The sequence below is a fragment of the Rhinolophus sinicus genome, chromosome 15 (genome assembly GCF_057876585.1).
Source record: "Rhinolophus sinicus isolate RSI-liver-muscle chromosome 15, RSI-T2T, whole genome shotgun sequence".
In the NCBI taxonomy this organism is placed as follows: Eukaryota; Metazoa; Chordata; class Mammalia; order Chiroptera; family Rhinolophidae; genus Rhinolophus; species Rhinolophus sinicus.
The window spans coordinates 55,634,381-55,649,490 of record NC_142515.1 but is presented as its reverse complement, the minus strand read 5'-3'; the positions used below and the strand labels follow the sequence as shown (position 1 = coordinate 55,649,490).

The window sequence follows — 15,110 nt, the reverse complement described above, 5'->3', positions numbered from 1 at the left end:
GTGACAGCCTGGCAGTCCCAGCCTAACGCTCTGGGGGGGGGCGGGCTACGGGGGTGGCGGTCAGGGCCTGGCTCTGTCAGTCAGTTTTGAAGGGCACACAGCATTCTGGGGAACCCAGGGCAGCCCACCCTGACTTCAGGAAAAGGCGCAGTGCAGGGGCCATGCACACTAGCCCTCCCTCCCTCCCGGGGACTGGGAACCTTGGATGGGCCTTGAAGACCCCCTTCAGGTGTGCTGGGGTTCCTGGCACAGCCACCCCCTACTGAGACCTTCCCCTCAGAGCAGCTCACAGCCAAGGGGAGCTAGAAGCTGCAGTGAGGCTTGATGCTGGGGGGAGGTGGGCACCTCAGGACAGAGGGACAAGGCCAGAGAAAAAGTGACCTCGTCTCAAGGCTGAGCAGGACACTGAAGCAACGCACAATCACATCTTTATATGTCAAGTTCAAAACGGGAGACTGGGATTTGCGGTGGACCGTGAGAGGGCGTTAGCTCCATTCAGGCCTGTGCTACCGTGTGACCTTGGGGCAGAAGTCCCTTTACCCATCTCGGAGGTGGGCTCACTGTCCTTCCCTGCCTGTGGTTAGTGACCTGGGAGTTCCCTGAGAAGCTGCAAGTGCCTCAAGGGTAGGGGCCTTGTTTTTCTCTGAGCAGGCTCCCTCGTGAGGCTGCTGCTTCTCTGCCAGGCCCTGGGAGAGTTTCCTCCTGCAGCTGAGGCTTCTGGGGGAAGCGTGGCACAGCGAAGGCCCGTGGCGTGAGGGGCAGCAGGCTCTGGCAGGGTGGGAGCAAAGGGCATTTAGTGCCAGCCAGACATCCCCAAATTCTTCTTCCCCTTGGGCTGGGGCCTGCACACCTCTTTTCTGGGGTGGTATTGACGAACCTGGCCACCGGCCCACTGACAGGGTCCTTCCCTGTAGAGAAGATCCAGTATCTCTCTCAGGACCAAAGCGGCACTGATCAAGGTAAACACCTCCCTTGCCCAGAGAGCCTCTCTCCCTCTCCTTGTAGCTCTGCCAGCAGAGAACTCTCTGTTCCCAGGGACCCAGGGCTGAGCTGGCTCTCCCGCGTGATCGATGGATGACTTCACAAAGACTGACGCCTACCGGGCACCAAGTTGGTCCTTAGGGAGGTCTGAGGCTGCTCCTGGGACCGCTGCCCACCCTTGCCCCCTGGCTGACCTCTGCTGGGCGGCAAGGCATTGGCAGAGGAGTTGGAGACCTGGGGCTCAAGCCACTCCCTGGGTGACCTTGGGCAAAACTGAACCTCAGTTTTCTCCTTGCTAAGTGGAAACACCTGGCTTATCTATACAGCCCTCATTGGGATGCTGTCAGAAAATAAAGTGCCAAGAAAAAGGAAGGTGCCTTTATTGAATGGACTCATCCTGCACTGTCACACCTGTGGGTGTGTCCTCGGCTCACTTCTGTCCTAAATCTCCATCCTTCTAGGCCAAAGCTGTCTACTGGAACTTTCTGCTACAGTGGAAACGTTCTATAATCTGAGCTGCCCAGTCTGGTAGCACCAGACACACGTGGCTGCTGAGCATTCGAAATGTGGCTGGTGCAAGTGAGAAACGGAACTTTGAATTAATTTAAGTTTATAAACAGCCACATGTGGCCAGTGACTAGCATACTGGCCTGCAGAGCTCTGTATGCAGCTCCACCATCCTTACTCTCTGAGGCGTGACCCAGAAAGAGCCTTCAGGAAGCTCCCAGGCAGGACTTTGGCTGAACATCTGTGGGAGCGCCTCTCTCAGTCTGACTGGCTGACACCAGACTAGGGGTTTACCTTAGAGTTCCCAGGGACTGAGCATAGCTTGGCTTCTTAGTGCTCAGCCAACACTGACTTAAATCCAGATGCGCTGTCAATCCCTCCATCACCATGTCAATAGTGAAAGCAGCACCGGACTAGCTTTCTGCTCAGGCAGTCCCTCAGCAGTCGCTGAACGTCTGCCACCTGCCAAGCACTGTGGTTGGCATGGGAGTAGACGGTGATGAGTACCACAGTGCCCCTGCCTTCATGGAGCTCATACAATGTTTCCCCGAAAATAAGACCTAACCAGAAAATAAGCCCTAGCATGATTTTTCAGGATGACATCCCCTGAACATAAGCCCTAATGCATCTTTTGGAGCAAAAATTAATATAAGACCCGTCTTATTTTCAGGGAAACACGGTACTCAAGGTCTTACTCCAGCACAGGATTGACTGGCTTCCTCCGTCCCCTACTGGGTTGTCTGTCTCAAGCCCATCAGTTATCCCATCTGAAACTGGGGCTCTCAAGTCCTGAGTGCACAGGCTGTGGTGAGAACCAAGAGCAGGAGACAGGTCTAGGAGCTCTGGTGGAGGGGGAGGCTGTGCAAAGGAGCAGGGATAGCGTTAGGGAGCAAGTCTCAAACTCTGTGCAGGCTGCTGCTTCCGGTAGAGACCCAGATTCTCACCAAAGCATCGCTGTTTAGTGTTTTCTCACTAAGGAAGTTCAGGGTAAAAATAGCTCAGGAGGAGACTTGAATCCAGCGAGTTGGGGGGTAGTCACTGCCTGGCTAATACACAAAAAAGGGAACAAGCTCACTAGTAGACACGTGAACCCCAAGACTCTGCCCCCTGCCCCTCAACACACACACTGTGGGGCAGGGCCTTTTGCTCTCTATTGGATACGAGAGGGGCTTCATGTCCAGAGTCCCAGAACTGGAGGGGCCTGAGTCCCTATACACCATCTAGGGTCACCCTGATTTCAGGGTGGCACCACCTTGCCCAGTCCAACTCACTTCCCGGCCAGATTTCTGGCTCCCTCTGTGGCCCACTCTTAAGGATGGGCCATTAAGAAGCACTCTGGCACCAACTCCTTGCCAGCTGCTTTACAAAACCTCTTGCTGGAGGAGCCACAAGCCATGCCCAGTGCCCATCTGGCAATCCAGCCTGATGGTCAAGGGTAGGGGACCCAGGCCCCCATCCTGAGAATGAAGGTTTCTTGAAGCCCATCTAAGAAGGTGCCACCTCCCCAGACTGGTGCAAAGGGGTAGGGCAGGGAAAGTCACCCCCCAAGCTGGTTTCCAAGTGGACCCAGGAATTGGGACTTAGCTAGTGTCCTGGGCACCAAGGCTTATAAGATCCCAACACCAAAACCACGCGCCACAAACCTTTTAGCCTCAAACCTGGTAGCCACAGGGCAGTGCTCTGAGAAACCCACTCTCCAAGGTCTTAAAGAAGATATTTACAACCTGGTGTCAGGCACCCCAGAAAGGTTCCTTTCTGCCCTCTAGTGCAAACCCATCTCTGTCCTCCAGCCAGCCTCCCAGCAGACACTTGTCAGAAGTCTGTTCTGCACCCACCACCTCTCCGAAGCCCGCCCTGCGGCAATGGTGGCATCACCAGCCCCCATGGGGGTCTCCAGGTGATTTTAGCATCAAGGCCAAATCCTGACAAAGGAGCCGCTGGAAGTTAAGGACCCTCGTTCGCTACCTCCGTGGAAAGCTTCCTGGCCATTCTTATTTTTGCAAGGGGAGCCTATTGAGGACCGAGCCTTGTAAAACGTCTGCTGGAGAGCCAACACTTCACCTTCAGAAAGGAGGTGTGGGGGAGCACCTGGCCCCGGGCTCTGAAGAGAAAAGAAGGCCCCTTCTGTGGGCGCACAAAACGGGCTCGGTGCACGCCGGTGGCACTCTCGCGGCCAAGCCTCGGGCTGACACCATGCAGCACACGGCGCTACCCACAATGCACCGGCCCTCCTCTGTCACACACAGGCACGCACACTCACCCCGCTCCGGGAGGGAGCCCGGGCCCAGCCGCGGCCGATCCGGCGCCGACCCCTCCAGCTATGCACTTACCTGGAAGTTGCACCGGCCACGGTCCCGCCCTGGCTCCTGCGGGAGGTTGGGGCCCTGCTGGGGGCGACCGTGGCGAGCGACTCCGGGCAGGGTTCAGCCGGCGCTGAACAAAGGCTGCGCGCAGGCAGCGGGTGCCGCCTGCATCCCCGCTCCGCGCCCGGGCGGCGGCGGCGGCGGCGCGGGGGCCCAGGCGGCTGCGGCGACCGCTCGCTCCGCGCTGCCCGCTCTGAGGGCGCTCCGGCTCCCGCGCTCCGGCTCGCTGCTGCCCGCCACCGCCGCCGCCGTCCGGCTACCGCACCGCACACATCAATTATTCATCGCCCGTCTCCAGCTTCCCAGGCGAAGCCAATCACAGGCGGAGGCTCAGCTAATGGGGCCGCCGCCGCCGAGAAGGCAGCCAGCCGCGCGCCCGGGCGCAAGCGACAGCCCTCCAGGGACGGGGATGGGCCGGGGGCGCGCGGGGGGCGGGGGCGCACTGGGCGCGCCAGCGCAACTTCCCACGGCCCGCGCCCTGCGCCGCGTGCCCGGACCCCGCCGGCGCGACCACCCACCCTGCGTGTGCCCGCGTGGGGCTAGGGGCTCAGGGGAGGCCGGGCGCGCCGCGGCGGGGGGAGGGGAGGGAGGAGGAGCGCGGGAGGAAGATGAAAGACTCGCAGACCTGCTTCGGCGTCTCCAGGGAGCCCAGGCTCGCGCGCGCCCTCCCCGCCCCGCGAGCCTCGCCGCCCGCACCCCCGCCCCCAGCCCCCAGCCCGCACTTACTCGCGCGTAGACCGCCGGCCCAGCCACTTCGCTGCGAGGGAGCGCGAGCGAGTATGAATCGGAGGCAGCTCACATTTCAAACTTGCAGGCAGGGGTGGTGCTGCTGCACGCCGCCGCCGAGCGAACGCAACGCCAGACCAGCCGCGCTCCAGCCTCCGGGCGGGGGCGGCGACCAGGCCCCTTTCCCTCCCCCGCCCGGGCAATTAATTGGAAGCAACACTTGTGCGAGTGGGGCTCCCGGAGCGCTGTCGCCCGAGGGGGCCGCCGGGAAGGCGCTGCCGGTGGATGACTTCGGGTGTCTCCCGCCCCCAGCGAATCTTCCCAAGTGGTCACGCTAATGAGGGTCCCCCGCGGGGTGGGGGCGGAGGAGGGAGCTGGCCTGGAGGCGGCCTCAGCCAGGGGGAGGGGAGGGGGCGGGGCACGACTAGGGCATCCGGATTGAGACCTCGGTTTAAACGATTTTCGGAACCGGCTAGGGGCGGAGAAAGCAGGCGGCAGGCATGGCATCTTCCCAGGCACCGGGGATCTAGCCACCCCTGGGATTCCCCGCGCGTGGAACCTGGGGAAGGGTGAGCGGGCGCACGTAGGCTGGAGCTCCTTGACTTCGGGAGTTCCTGTGCCCTGGAGCCAGAGGCTGTAGGGAGGCCGCGGGCGGCTGCTGAGCGCGGCCCCGCCCCGCTACGGGAGCTGCTGCCTTCCTGACATTGCATCCTGTGGTGGCCGCGGCCTCTCCCTTCCAGCCTATCCGTTTCGTGGGCTCCGGGGGCTGAGCTGAGCTTGCCCCGTTTGCCCCTCCGCTCCGCAGGCACCCCAGGAAGCCAGCCAGCTGTCCTATCCCTTCATGGGCACTTCCCATCACTACCACCCTCTTGGGAGAAACTATATTTTAGAGACCCCTCCCTCAGCCCCGCCCACCTGCCAGTGAAAGTTTCTTGGTGACTTCACTGCCCCAAACAATTAGGAAGGTAAGTGGGGCCTCATCATTCACCCTAAGTAAAGATATCCAGAACTATCTTTAAAATCTCTATTTTGGACTGCCCTGCACTGCTCTCCTCGCCATCAAGGGGAATTGACCAGATCCACTAGCCTTTGTCGTTGCTTCTCCAGATTTCATTCCCTGATTACTCCACTCCACCCCCACCCTTTTGAGTCTGAGCTTCCGGCCCCTAAACCTTCCTGTCTGTCCTACTGCCCGCCTGGAAGTAAGTGGCTGAGACAAATCACTTATCTAGAAATTACGTTCTTGCTCCTTGTTTGACATAAACGGTTAGCAGGCTCTAATCCCACCCGCTACCACTTGAAATATCACTTTTGGGGATGGCATTTGGCAATGCAGTTGTCATGGGGCTTTCCCTCCGAGGAGCTGGTTAAATGGATTAATTCAGACTTCATAACTTACTGCCTTTTGGACAAGAACTAGCTTCCTGCAAGAGAGATTAATTGGCACTCCCTTCCTGCGGGTCCAAGCTGGGAGCAGCTAGGGAGGGGAAGGACTTCTCTGCTCTGCACAAATTCCAGGCTCTGCTCATTTCACCTCCTCTAAGGAGCCTTTCCACATCTTGGGTTAGCATGGCTCCCTTGAGGACTGTCATTTATTCACTGAGACATTCACTGGGGCCCTGCCCTCCCAAGCAGCCCCATAGGGGTTTGGGATCCCATGAGGGAGGAGCTCTGTGGCCCAGTGAAGACTCCTATCTTTCTCTCTTTGGTTGGCCCAGTCCCCATTGCAGGTCCCTAAGACAACATACTCCAAAGCCTAGTGCTCTGCCAATGACACCTAGAAACAGATGGGCATGACAATTTGGCCCACCGCTCAGAAGAAAACACTGCGATGGATGTCCCTCAGACCCACTTTCTAACATTCATCTGGTTTTAACATGTCAGGGCTCAAACCTCGATTATACAAAATCCAAACAGCCAAGACCTCAAACACCTGGGTCACGTTTGTCTCAGATCCTCCCCTCCCAGAAGTTCTATGCAATGTTCACAATAGAAACCTGATCCTTAGTGCCTCCGGAGTCACCATGGCTGTAACCCCCAGGTTCATTCTTAAAATACCCTGTATATGTTGGTACCATGTGGCTAGCCCCAGGCACTGAGTTCAGAAAAACTGCAGGTATAGATGGAGCCAGAATTTGTATTGGAATTGAGCAGAGGTGTACACCAGAGCGACACAGACTGGACGCACACGCCTGGGAAACATCTCATAAGACAGTCTCACCCGTTCCACGCCCCCCTCCAAGGGACCCAATCTGGGGTAGAAGAGCAATGATAGGCTAATATTTAAGCTTCTCAGGACAGGGACATATGTTTTTTGACTTTCCCCAGGTAGGCCAAAAATAAACAAACAAATAAACACACACACACACACACATACATACATACTCTCCACTACTAGATTTAAGTAATTAGGAAAACACATTGTTTTCGAGCCTCCATTCACCAGCCACCACAGAAGGCCTCCGGGCCAACGCTAGGGTTTTCACATGCTAATTTCAAGGCCTGCGTGGCCCAATTCATGGCCCTCTCAGGCCCAATTGGTAGCAAGCTCCTGTTAATACCGCACTCCCGAGCCGACAGAAACCGGTACTGCAACCCGTTCTTGCTTCAGAAGGGAGGGCTTCTCCTGACTAACTCCACATTCCAACTCCACTACTCCAACTTTCAAAGATTTGCTCAAAAGGCTGGGGCCCAAAGTGGCCCGCTCCACCCCCTGGGCGCCTGCCTTGATAAGAATCTACAGGAAAGGGGCGGCAGACAAAGGCTCTCTCCACCTCTGTGCTCAGTCACTCCGCGAGCTCTCCGAGTGACCTCGGGTGAGGGGGGCCCAGCCCGGGGAAATGACTTGGGAGGCAGAAGAAAGGAAGAAAAAAGGGAGAGCAGCGGCCCCGGCGCCCGGGCTCCTTGATGAATGTCCGTGAGCGCTCGGGAAGCCTGACGCGGGGATCAATAGCGGTGGCTTTTCTTGCGGGTGTTTGAACTCCTCCTGCCATGGGCCCTGGCAAGAAGGAGCTGCCAATAAATCACATCGCTGCGGCCGGAAGGCAGAGGGCGCAGGAGGGAGGATGCTTCCCCCAACTGGGGGAGCCTGTGATGCGGAACCCACCTCAAGGACCAACCGGGCCATGGGGGGAGGGGACTGCTAGAGTGGAGTCCTGGTGCGGGGGAAGCCTCCCCTAGCTACCTACAGAGGGGTGGGCCTCCCAGATTCTGAACCAGCCCAGGCCAGTGAGGCGGAAAAAGAGCAAAGCCACCTAGGATGTAGGTCACCCAGAAGTCGAAAATGGCTTAGTGCAAAGCTTTGTGTGGTGGGAAACATGGGGGCATACAAAAGCCAAGCTCTCTCCCCTGAGACTGAGGAGAGGCAGAACAATGAACCCCTAGTGGCTCTTCTGGCTCTGTCTTCCTCCAGCAGCCCTTGCTGATTCAGCAGGTCTCAACAAGGGTCCCAAGGACTCAGATATGTCACCCATGGAGGCCTGAGCATTCAGAGGGAGAGTGAGATAGACAGGAAGGCCCTGGGCAGGTCTGTGGATGAGTGTGACAGGTATGAGCTCAGGCGCTGGGCCATCCCCCTTCACACAACTGGTCCTTCTCAGGACGCCTGGAAGGGAGTGCAGGGCAGGAGGGCATCAACAAAGGAACACACAAATAATGAGAGTAACCAGCCCTGCAGTATCTATCTCACTGGCAGCTCAGCTACCCCACAAAGGCTCTAGCAGCCGTTCTGGGTGTACGCTGACTCTGGGGCTCTGCCTCCAGACACCTTCTGGGGCCTCTGCCCTCTCACCTCTCAGGGGTCCAGGAACAAACTCCTGTCTTTTGATAACGCTGTTCCTTCCTCCACCCTGGTCAACTTCTTCAATTCTACACATACAGTCTTGCAGAAGGGAGGCACAGTTGAGATTCAGCTCCTGGCCAATGCAGGGGTCCCTGCTGGGCCTCAGAGCCCTAACCACACACCAGGACAGCAGGAGGGCACACTCTTACTTGGGACACAGAGCTGAGGCCCCAAGCTGGATGGAGGCCTCTCCTCTGTCCCTAATAATAAAGAGCTCACAGTGACAGCATGCTTGCTAGTTGCCAGGTATGGTTCCAGGCATTTTCCAAGTATCAACATGCCATCCTCACCAACAGCCCTCTCTGATAAGGTGTGATTATTATTTCCATTCTACAGAGGATAACATGGAGGCACAGAGAGGTTCAGACAACTTGCCAAAAGATTTAAACTACCCAGCAATCTGGCTGAGAAGTGCATCAGTAACCATCATCCTATATTTCCAAGACAGGACTCCACATCCAGAGGACAGGGACCGTCAAAGTCACAGCAAATTAGAGCTGTGATGAGAGCTGCGTCCACCTGACTCTTGTTTTATATTCTTTCCAGCACACCACATTACATATACTGAAACAATTTCTTTTTTGTGTTTCTCTTTCATGTTTAGCATCCCCCTGACATCTTAGGTTGGCTGGGGCGCCACCTGAGGGGGCTTTGCCCTTCCCTTTCCTGGATTTATCTACCGGCAGGGCCCTCATGTCAAACTCAGACTGCATTCTCAGTAGTCTGCATTTGACTTCTGCCCAAATCTTATAATCTTTCATTAAGAAAACAAAATCCACCCCTGCCCCACACCCACACTTGGCACCTTCGAGAAGCCCTATAATTGCGAGGTTATTGGGGATCCAGGAAAGCCTCCTGCCAGGCTGGAGGAGAGAGGATGGGGGACGGAACCCAGGAACCAGGCACAAAATGGTCACTCAGGTGGCTTCAGTCTTCTAGAGCGGCCTGCCCCTCGACGACATGCTCAGACGGGAAGGTGGCCGCCCCCTAGGCTATCTGCCCATGTCACAGAATTGGCCATCACACTCAGCCACCAGCGTGTCTTGTGGATAGAGAAACCGGCAGGCAGGGGTCGGAGTGGAGACAGGAAGGAACTGTCCACGTCGCCTGTAGCTGGTGAGCTGTGGAGGTGGGGTGACGTGCCTGGATTTGGAGGCTGAGGCTCAGGAAACATGTACTGACTAGCTAGTGGCCCTGGAGAAGTCATTCAGGCTTCCTGGGTCTCTGCCTCTTTCTTTGTAACATGGGGAGGGAGGACACCTAACACCAGGTCTTGGGAGGACCACAGGAGGTGACAGTGAGGATACAGAGCTTTGGGAGGCCGTGGTGTGCTGTGTTGATCTGTATCCCTGAAAATATATTGAAGTCCTAACCCCCAGTGCCTGTCAATGTGACGTTTGGAAACAGGCCTTTGCAGATGACCAAGATGAGGTCATCAGGGTCGGCCCTAGTCCCAAGTGACTGGTATCCTTACAAAGAACAGAAATTGGGACAGAGGGACAGACATGCACACGGGAGAATGCCATGTGAAGACTGGAATCAGGCTGCCACATCCAGGGAACTTCCAGAAGCTGGGAGAGGGGTCTGGAACAGACCGTTCCCTAGGGCCTTCAGCAGGGACTTGACCGTGTCAATATGACACCTTGATCTTAGACTTCTGGCCCCCAAAACTGTGAGACAATACATCTCTGTGGTTTAAGTCACCCGGACTGTGGTTCTTGGTTACGGCAGCCCTAGCGATAAATACACATGGTGACGCTGTGAAAAACGAAATTGCAGCACATCATTTCTCTGCTTCCATCCCCTTCCTCCAGGGGCCCTGGTTCAGTCCGTGTAAAACCCCAAGTTCTTATTATTACCCACAAGACCCTGCATGACCTGGCCCCTGTCACCTATGACCTCACTTCCTTCTAGTTTTTCCTTGGTTTCCCCTGCTCTGGCCTTGCTGACCTTCTGCCTGCCAGTGCCCCAGATGCCCCCTCAGAGGTTTGCCAGGCAGCTCTTCTCCAGGTACCACGCTCACTTCCCACCTCCTGCAGACTTTTACTCAGGTGACACCTCCTAGGGAAACCTTCCTCAGCCGCACTGCCCTAAACTGCAGCCTCTCCCAATACTTCCTATGACTCTTTCCTGACTTAGCGTTCCCCTTTGTATTTATGACTGATGTATTTCAACTATTTCTCTTGTTCACTGTCTTCCTTCCTAGAAGGCAAGCTCCATGTCAACAGCGACTTTTGTCCATTTTGTATGTATTATAAGCGACAGTATCTAAAATATGTCAGGCAGATGCATGACATTTGCTATGTGAATGAAACAAGGACCAACAGCCTAAATGAGTGAGGGAGCCAAGAAATGAATGAGTGAACAGTAGGGTCTGTGGTGCCCTGCTCCCCCCCACCCCCGCTTGCCCCCCAGGGATGAGGTCCTGACCTGTTGTCTGGAAGAACCTGGGTTGTTTCTCAGTGGAGGCAGCCTGCTCAGACAGGAAGCTCAGGCTTGCTAACAAAGGGGCTGCCGGAGGTGGTAGGGAGCTCACCACCCAGCCTCTAATGAATCTTTTCCCATTGATTTCTGGAGTCTCCTTTGAAGGGAAGGGACGGCCAAGGCAGCTCGAATGTCCGTGCCTCAGCAGTCTTGGGGTTTTATTGCTTCTCCCAGGACACAGCTTTGACACTGGGCTTCCGGACAGCCCCAGGGTTGGACTGACATAAGCTCCCTGCAGTTGGAAAGGCAATTTCCCTTCCTGTTGAAGCTGTCTGTCTGTCTGCCGGCCTGGCTGTGCAGCACACCCCCCTGTCTGGGCTGGGGCAGCCGATACACACTCCTGACGCTCCTCAGACAAAGGCTCACGCAGGCCCCGGAAGGATGCTATCTACTTTGCAGAGCAAGAAATGGGGTTCAGGCAGGAGGAGAATTTAAGGCCCCACAAACTCTAGCCCAAGGCTGGGGGGCCTGGCAGGGCGGAATGCAGGCTGCCCCAGCAACCATCTGACCCCAGTGGGCCCCCAATCCTGCATGGCCTGCTATGTCCAGCCCCTTTTCTTAGAGCCTCTACTTACCCATTTGGAACCATTCACTCATTTAGCTTTGGAGTAATGAGGCCCTATTCTGAATTTTTAAGTGAAGAAACTGAGGGTCAGAGAGGGACCGGGCTTCCTCCTGTCACACAGCAAACTAGTGGTACAGCCAGGACTAGATCCAGAACTCCTGGCTTGTTCCCTCTCTCCCAGGGCTGTGTTCCCACCGACTGTAGTGTCACAGACAGGTTCTCCAAACCGTAAAGTGCTAGACAGATACGAGGGCTTACTATTCTGAAGGGCTCATGCCCATCAACTGCCTCTTGCTATGAGCTGGTGGGATTCCGCCCTACTCTGTTCCTCTTCCTCCTCACAGGGAGGCTGGGGGTCAGACCCTGGACCTTTCAGCTTCTTTCCCGATCCATAGTGGGAGTCAGACATCCGGAAGATGGAGGGGGGCATCTGATGTGGTCTCAAAAGAAGGAAGGAGTTTCTGATAGTCAGGGTTGCCCAGGGGTGGTAGTGAGCACCTTGTCACCCAAGGTGTGTAAGCTGAGGACAGAGAGTCGCAGAGGGAATCCCACACTGGTAGGCTTATGGCTGCTGAGGCCCTTTTTGCTTTGGGGTGCTATGAGATAGGTAAGAGGAGAGGAAGGGTGGTTGAGAAGTATGTGCAATCCCCTCAGTGTGTTCTGGGCAGCAGTATAGCAGTTTTATGAACTTCCCAAGCCCATTAAAGTTCACAAAGAATCCTTTATCACCTGCTACACTCCCCTCCCCTCTCTCCTGACTGTCCTGTGTCAGACAACATTCTCTCAAGTGCTTGCTCCCTTCCAGCCCCTTGTTCCCCACCCATGGCGGCCCAGGGATCTGGTGGCTTCCTTCCTTCACTCCCCAGTGTGGTCCCAGGTGTCCCTCATCCCCTGGGGCCCCGGACGTGAGCAGACAGGCCACATCGGAATGTCTGTCTGGGGAAAATCCAAAGTGGCCGCCAGGGCAGGGCAAGGAGTGGGAGGCCTGATGTTGAAATCAGGATTTGCAGAGCTGTGCTTGGCAGGTAGGAACAGCCCCTACTCCTCCGCCCAGAGGCCACGTCTCCAAATGAGATAGACGCTGCCTGGGAGAGAGACTTGGGGCTTGCGGTATGACCAAGACCAGGTCACTGCCTCTGTCTGGGCCGGTCACTGCCTCTGTCTGGGCCGCAGCTTCCCCACCCAGTGAAAATATCAAGTGCAGAAGCTGGATCTCTCTCTGCCATTGGGGGCACTGGTCTCCCCAAGCCTGGCTGACAAGGCCCCAAGAAGTGTCATTACTGAACTGACCTCCACTGATTTCCTATTGAGGCCACAGCAGGCCAGGCAAAATGCCTACGATATACATAATCCTCTTGAGACAAAGAAGCTAGGTCCAACGTAGTGGGGCCAGTCATGGTCCCATTTCTGTAAATTTCTTGGCAGCGGATCTGTAGGCCTGTCATTTTTGGTACACTGTGAGCTCCGTAAGAGCAGGGCTTTTGTCTGTTTTGATCACTGTCAAATCCATGGTGGCTCTGTACCTGGCACATAGTAGGTGCTCAACAAATATTTGTTAAATAGTGGTTCTTCATCTAGCTATTATCCCCATGGTAGTGGGATTTCAGCTACTTTTTACTTTCTTTAGAATTTTCTGTATGCCTGAATTGTTTACAATAAGTATGTATTACTTTTGTGATAAGAAATAAGCACCCCATAAAACCACTTTCATTTTCAAATTAAATGAATCCAAAGTTAAGACTTTTTCCTCCGGAAAGACGCTGTGCACCATCTTCAGAGCCAATAACTTGAGAATCAAGCACCCAACTGAGCTTCCAAGGCCTGGCCTGTGGGCAGCCTGAGCAGGACGTGGGCAACGGCACCACCAGAGACTCACCGTCCATCTCCTTCTCTCTACGAGGCACAATTCCACCCCAGCAGTCTCTGGTCTGGATACCTGGAATAGCCTCCAAAGTGTGTTCTCTGCCTCTGGCTCCTAGGTCCCTCTATCTGCTCCGGCTTCCTAAGAGGCAAATCTGACCATGTCACTCCCTTGTCTAAAACCTTCCATGACTCTCCAGTGCTGTCAGAATCAAGTTCAAGTTTGAGTTCCTTAGATTGGCATTCAAAGCCCTGGAAATCTCATGCATGGTCTCTACAAGGGCACTTCTGCTACCCTCAACTTCGGTTGCTGCTGTTTGGATGCCTCCAGCAAGTTCCTTAAAGGCATTTATAATCTCTGATTTGTCCAAATTTACTAGAGGTATATTCTCCCCCAAAACTCACTTGCCAATCAAAGAGTTGAACAGTGGTTGGGTGCCAGCTTGCAGCCGGGAAGGGAAACTGCTACAAATCCAAGGGTGGTAGGCAAGCTGAATCCCACATTCCACCAGTCTGGGCCCCTTTCCAGGGGGATGAGGAACCAGACATCCCTGATGAATCTGAGAGGCAGGGCAAGCCACGGGCCAGCAGCCTAGGTCAGGGCCCTTGAGGAAGGAAAAAAGTCAGCCTTGGGGCTCATAGCCCTGAGGATGCTATGGTTTGGGGACAAGCAACACTGCCTTTACCCCGCCTCAGTTTCCTCATCTGGGATGCAGGCAGTATTCTAGGATGCATGGTAGGAAGGTGCAGCCCTGGGAACCAATCCAACACTCCTGCTGCTCCCCCTCAGCAAGGGGAGCTCACACCCCCTCGGGCCCCAGACAGACCTGGGAGTGTGGTGTGTAATTGAATTTGGCCTAATTACCTAATTGCACTGAGGAACAACCAGTACTGACAGAGGCCTCGGGTTGACGGTGGTTGGAAGCCAGGAGCCCAGAGGCAGCCTCCAGATTCCCTCGGCACTCAGGGAGGCAGTGCTGAGGGACAAGGACCTTCGATCCCTTAACTTCCTGGCTGCCGGGAACCTTGGGAGGCAGGTGGCACGGTCCCCATTCTACAGGGGAGGAAACAAGCTCAGAGAGAAGCGTCTTACACAGGCACACCACGTCAGAAGGAGCGAGGACATTGAAACCCCCATTCCTTCTGTGCCTGGGGCCTTTGCACATGCTGCTCCCTCTGCCTGGAATGCCTTTCTCTGCCTCCTCTCTGGGCAGATTTTCTCCTTGGAGGCTTCCTACTCAGGTCATTTCCTCAAGAAAGACTTCTCTAAGTTCCCAGGCTCCTGATCCCCTCCGCTTGTCCTTTGTTGAACCTATCACAGTGATGACATCATCGGCGGAGGGTGTTTATTCCCAGTCTGTCCCCTCCACCAACCCTGGCGCTCCTGCAGGGCGATGGCCACATCCGCCTCACTCATTCTGTGTCCAGCATCCAGCCTGGGTCCAGGGCACTATGGAGCTCAGTACAAGTTGGCCGAATCAGTGGCTGAATAACCTCTAAATCTTGGGTCTTTTCCAGACACGGTCTATTGGTTTCCTGCCATCACTGGCCTGGGCCTTGGGGTGCAGGGTATCTCCTTGCTGTGCCAGGAGTCCCTCAGTGTCCCAGGAGAGCTAGAGTGATGCTGCAGGGCAGGCACACCTGCTGGACACACTGGCCTCCAGGACGAATGGACGGCAGGTCCACTGTGTGAGGCCCTGAGCCGGAGCTTCAGATACGAGATCCCACCGTGGGGAGGTGAAGGGACAGGACCAGGGTCACCCTGCTTGCAACAAGCCAGAGC

At 55.8% G+C, this 15,110-nt stretch overlaps 1 protein-coding gene across 7 annotated transcripts in view; it reads right to left on the bottom strand.

Annotated features, from left to right (window-relative positions):
• ZMIZ1 (zinc finger MIZ-type containing 1) overlaps positions 1-15,110 on the bottom strand; it is a 231,295-nt gene that overhangs the window by 63,400 nt on the left and 152,785 nt on the right. The window contains exon 1 of one of the 7 annotated variants that reach the window (XM_074339678.2): positions 4,578-4,727. The exons of 5 other annotated variants lie outside the window; for them this stretch is intronic. The gene's annotated coding sequence lies outside the window, so the exon portion shown is untranslated. Of the gene's footprint in view, positions 1-4,577; positions 4,728-15,110 lie in introns of those variants that run through there. One more of the 7 variants, XM_019749488.3, reaches the window with a different exon arrangement.